Source organism: Pongo abelii, chromosome 14, assembly GCF_028885655.2.
Source record: "Pongo abelii isolate AG06213 chromosome 14, NHGRI_mPonAbe1-v2.0_pri, whole genome shotgun sequence".
Lineage (NCBI taxonomy): Eukaryota > Metazoa > Chordata > Mammalia > Primates > Hominidae > Pongo > Pongo abelii.
In genome coordinates, this window is record NC_071999.2 from 37,909,717 (window position 1) to 37,915,716 (window position 6,000).

At 41.5% G+C, this 6,000-nt stretch overlaps 1 long non-coding RNA gene across 1 annotated transcript in view; it reads left to right on the top strand.

The window, feature by feature from the left end:
* The window catches only part of LOC129049479 (uncharacterized), a 41,269-nt gene extending 36,232 nt beyond the window's left edge, over positions 1 to 5,037 (top strand). Inside the window, exon 5 of the long non-coding RNA XR_008512584.2 lies at positions 4,316 to 5,037. This is a non-coding gene — a long non-coding RNA (uncharacterized LOC129049479). The remainder of the gene's footprint in view (positions 1 to 4,315) is intronic.
* The last annotated feature ends 963 nt before the right edge of the window (positions 5,038 to 6,000 follow it).

Sequence of the window (6,000 nt, forward strand, 5' to 3'; positions counted from 1 at the left end):
CATACGGCATCCAGTCTTCCTAAAAGTTTAAAGATCCTGTAATTTCTGTGTCATCTATAAATAACCCCCAGGTCCTTAAAGATCATACATGAGTTAGTGTAGTGAACTGTGGTCCATGTTTCTCTTATTTTTTCTTGTCTTCTAATAACATCATTAAGTAACTCTGAAACATCTTTACTGAGAAGGAGAGCACAGTGACCTTAATTTGAATCATTTAGGTATATCATAAGGCAGCTATGCTATTTAGGTCATATGAGATAATTTCCTATGAGATATGAGAAACATACAGTCAAATTACATACAGCAGTGATAACAATGACATGCACTGACTGCTTAATCTGTGTCAGACAGTCCTATGTGCACCAATTATGTTAACTAGTTTAAAGAGAAGGAACAAGCATCGCAGAAAATACAAGTTTTTCTGTTGGCAAAGTTTATGTTTATCTTATTAGATTTAATAATTCCAGAGGCTGGGTGCGGTGGCTTATGCCTGTAATCCCAGCACTTTGGGAGGCCGAGGCAGGCGGATCACGAGGTCAGGAGTTCGAGACCATCCTGGCTAACACGGGGAAACCCCGTCTCTACTAAAAATACAAAACTTAGCCTGGCGTGGTGGCGGGCACCTGTAGTCCCGGCTACTCAGGAGGCTGAGGCAGGAGAATGGCGTGAACTGGGGAGGCGGAGCTTGCAGTGAGCCGAGATTGTGCCACTGCACTCCAGCCTGGGAGACAGAGTGAGACTCTGTCTCAAAAAAAAAAAAAAAAAATTCCAGATAAAATAATAAGATAAACATAAACTATTCGTTGTCCCATAGCTCACAGGTGACACAAAGGGGTAAGATATTTGTAATGTGTAAACCTGACAAGAGATTAATATCTGGAATATACCAAGGAGCTTGCTGCTGCATATCAACAACAAGATACCCCACCAGAAAAATGGTCAATGTAAAGGAGAGACAGTTTACAGAAAACACTCTGTGTGAATAAACATATGAAGAGATGCTCAAAAGCATTATTAATAAGAGAAATGCAATTCAATGATGAAATATCCCTTTGTACCCATTAACTTGGCCATAGTCAGAGAGCTGGCTGATGCCTCCTGTTGGAAAGGGTGTGAGGTTTGGCACCCTTTTGCCTGCTGGTGGGAGAATAGACTGGGACAGACGTATGGGTGGTAGTGACACCACTCAGTCCAACTAAGAGGAGCCATTCCACCCTAGGGTGCTCCTTGGGATATTCTCACTATAGGCTTATAAGGGAACATGTGCAAGGGTGTTGGTTGCAGGCTGTCGGTGGCAACAGGTTGTGGAGGCAATCCGATGTCCACCACTGGGATGGGTAGAAGGTGAGGGGTGAGCAGCCATGGAAAACCATGCCATGGTTAGAAGCAATAGATTCAATTTCCATATGGCAACGTGGATCGACCTTAATATTACAGTGCTGCCTCAAAAACGGTGAGAAGCAGTTTGAGATATGTATCATATTTCCATTTATATGAATTAAAAATAAATCCACACAAAACAACAAATGCACATTTCAAAGGAATTCATGCCCAGAATTTTTAAAAGCACACTAGAATGTTTGATGAGGGAAGGTGAAAGGGACTGGTTGCAAGGATCAAAAGGAATGAACAAGTAAGTAAAACAAAAGGGAAAAATACCTGTGGTGTCTCAACTCAATTCTATTTAATAAACATTTCTTAAGGCTCTACTTTTTCCAGACACTTTATTTGAATATGTTCTTTCTGGTGGTATATGAGCCTAATTTGATTTATGAACACAAGATAATGAGACTTTATAACTTTAGATAGAAAATTGCATGTGCCACAAGAACAGAGAGAAAAATGAAAATTAATTGCTGGAGAAAAGTATTTTCTAAGTGCTTAGATGATAAGATAAACTGATATATAATAAATGAGATTCTATCTTCAATGTAACTTTTATCTCAAGTGATGCCAGAAACCATTAAAAACCAATAAATACAATTAAAAATAAGCTGTAACATAAAATAATGTTATGGATTTGGAGAAGATTAAATGTTATTTAAATTATTTGTACAGTTAACCTTCTATGGAAAATAAAACTTTAGAGGTATACTTAGATATTTCTGTTTATGAGTCCCTAGTTACTATGAACCCCACATGTTCTAATAAAACGAATTCTTAGGCCCTCCCCCGCCCAAATCACTCATTAAACAAATATTTATTAAACACCTACCATGTGCCAGATACTGGGCCTTAATGACGATTTTACACCATAGCTTCCAAATTCATATCTTTACCTGGGACTTCTTTGAATTCCAAACTCATAGCACAGTTATTACTGCTTGACTGTCTCAAAGGTATCACAAACCCAACACCTTCAAAACCAAACTCATGATTCATCCCCTAAAACTATTGTTCTTCTTTCCATTTTTTTCTCTGACTACGCCCCACCATCCATCTACTTGGCACAAGCCAGACACTAAGTGGTTATCTTTGGCATCTCTCTCTGCCACTTCTCTTAGCCAGTCACTTCCCAAACTCTTGTTGGTTTTATTTTTTATATATTTCTCAAATTTATCACTTTCTCCCATCTTTAGCCACCATCCCACTTGGAGCTACTGTCATTATCTCTTCTTTCTTTCTTTTCTTTTCTTTTTCTTTTTTTTTTTTTTTTTTGAGACAGTCTTGCTCTGTCATCCAGACTGAAGTGCAGTGGCATGATCTCAGCTCACTGCAACCTCCACTTCCCAGACTCAAGCTATCCTCGTGCCTCAGCCTCCCGGGTAGCCATTACAGATGCGTGCCACCAGCCTGGCTGATTCTTTTGTATTTTTAGTAGAGATGGAGTTTCACCATGATGGCCAGGCTGGTATTGAACTTCTGACCTCAAGCAATTCACCTGCCTCGGGCTACCAAAGTGCTGGAATAACAGGCGTGAGCCACCACGCCTGGCCATCTATTTCTTGACAGGACTCTCTGGTCTGCCCAGCTCTGCTCCTCACTCTCTACACTGAAGTCAACTCTGTTCATGCCATTCCTTGTTCCTCTTCCCCGCTTAAAAATCAATGTCTCTTACGTTGAAGAAAAAGATCTTTAAGGTGGCCTGTGATGCATTCATGGTATGCTCCTCACCGTCTTCCTAGCCTCATCTCATTCCACTCTCTCTCTTACTCTCTTTGCCTTTCCACACTGGCCTGTGGGTCTCTTTTATATACCATGCTGCCTCCTGCCACAGAATCTCTGCACATGCTATTTTCCTAGCATCATCAGGATGCTCTCTCTCCCTCTCTTCTGCCTTTTTCTCTCTTTTTTTTTTTGCATAGTTAATCCATTTGCTCATAAATATTTATTGAGGACCTACTACATGCCAGGCACTGATGTAGGTGCTGGAGATTCAGTGATGAAATAAACTCTCTTCATTCTTGAAGGTTTCACTTTGGTGGGTTGATCTTAGACTCTGGTGGATTAACTCTGACTCAGTTCAACATTCCAGTTTCGGGGAAGTCCTATCCCCCAAACTAGATCAGACGTCCTTGTTCCAAGTTCTCAGACCCCATGTGCTCCTTCCTAGTACTTATCACAGCTTGAACTTATTTATTTACTTAAGGTTTATTTGAATGTCTAACTCACCCATTGGTCGGTAGTTTTCGCTAGGGCACAGGCACTTCTGGGTTTTCTCATCACAGTATCCTCGGGCCTGTCACAGTGCCAGGTGCGTAGAAGATGTTTGATATAGTAAATACTTACTGATTGAATGAAATGTAAATAGAAAAATGGCCACTGCCCTGAGGCTTTCCAGGGAAGATGACGGATGGATACACAAATGGCACGTCAGAGGAATGATGCTCAGAAGTGCTGTGTACATGAAAGCTGGAACAACACGTAAGGTCCCTCATTTCTTTCTTTGTTTTTTTAAAACTGGAAGACAAGTACATTTATATGCTGAGAATGAACAGCCAGTGGAGAGACAAAACAGATAAAAGAGGGAAAGACAGTGCTGGGGGCAGCTTCCCTGGAGAGAGAGTGAGGAAGAGGTCTAGAGCCCTGTGGAGGGACAGCTGTGTGGCTGGCAATGGGCGAGGAGCTCTGCCTGGTGGCTTTGATGCCTTTGTGGAGTCTTAGGCTAAATATTTACTGCCCAGTATGGTAGCTGCTCACCACAGGTGACTACTGAGCACTTTAAATGTGGCCAGTTTGCAGGAGACGTGCTCTAGGTGCAAAATGCACATCATGTTTTAAAGAGTTGTGCAAAAAAATGTAATATGTCTCATTAATAATTGTATGTATTAATTACTTGTTCAAGTGATGATGCAATCTATTTTCACTTTTCCAGGCAGTGAATTATGTTCTATCAAGTCACTGTGAACACTGAATTAGTGAATACTTACCCATCACTCCAAGAGGAAATACAAGGCTAGGTTCCTACAGCAAGCCTCTGTCACAACATTTTCATCAACTGATCAATATGCAACCTTGTTTTTCATGTTTCTGCTTAAAGACAACTTATTTAATCTATCTTGTTGATTTATTAAAACTGAACTCACAGCCAACAGTACTATAACTCATGCCTGAATGAAGCTTCTCCAACACATGTATTTTCTCCATAAGGTACATCACAGCCTTCTTGTGCTTAGGAACCTTCACAGCTTAGGAATCTCGGACAGCACTTCAGCACTATGCTCGGAGACTAAAAAGGAGCACAACAATGTAGAAAACATGGCACTACCTAGACTCTAAAAAGGACGCTTGCTTACAGCACGAGAGTTGAAACAAGAGGCAGCGCGCCGCCTTGCTGGACCTCAGCTGGGAGCGTGCATGTTGGGCGACTCAAGCTTTTCATCACTCTGCATGTCGGCAAATGAGCACAAAACTGCTGCCAGTATTGATTTTGGGGTTACAAACACATTTTTGTGGGTAGATGAATTTGCAAATACAGAATCAGTGGACAATGAATATTGACTATACCTTGGGTGAAATAGAACATATTATAAGAAGTAATTTCACCTGTTTCTTTTTACATTTTAAAAATTCAGCTACTAGTAAATTTAAAGTTATATATGTGGCTCACTTTCTATTCCTGTTGGACTGCCGTGGTCTAGATTATTATTGAGAGAGAGAATCAGAAATGGGTCAGACAGTCTTAAAGGGAATGAGGAGGGTGGTACTGTCTTAGACCAGAACATGCAAGTGCTTTCTCGGACCTGGAAACACTTCAATGCCCTTTGAAGCAACTTCCTCAAAAATGTCTAAGGCCACCCTTCTGGTGCCTGGGAGAGGCTGCAGTGCTCTTTGGGTGGAGCTCGTGAGCCCTGATTGGACTCTTGTGGATCCCATGGTTCTCCCCTTTCGGGTGCTCTCCAAAACTCAACCCCATTCCCCACACAAGGGATTCGCCAGATGACCAAGGAGCTTGGAGTTCGCGCCCATGGGGCTATCCTGGGGTACTACAGGAGAGCAGCCTCTCAAGTGAATACCCTTTGCTGTCTGCCATGATATTTTTTTCTTGGATCATGTGGGATTGGGCCACCGGAATGATGCTAATTTGAGGTGACTCACTCACATAAGACCCAGGATCATGACTCTTCACAAGTTCTGATTGGACAAGAAATGAGTACAAATAAATAAGTGCCTGTTCTCTACCCATTGTTCTAAATCTTCACTGATAAATCACTATACCTCACATGAGTCCATGCATTTTATAATACACAAAAAATCACATTGTTTATATAGACAAGGTCCCTGAAAAAAAATTAGTTGTCTGCTAGGCAGCCTTGGGTGAAGATATGGAACGGCCATCGTGGGGAATAGAGGTGACTGGTCAGATACACACAAAAGGGCTGCAAGCAAGATGGATGGGTTAGAGACAGAAACTGGGGGCTCTGGCTGGATGTACAGAACTTTAGAACATTCGGGAATTAGGGAAGTCAGGGAAAATGTGTTCTTATCCTACAAACTATCCTCTAAACTTCAAGTCAATTAATAACTGACTCCCAAGTCTAGCTCATTGCCCTGGGCCAA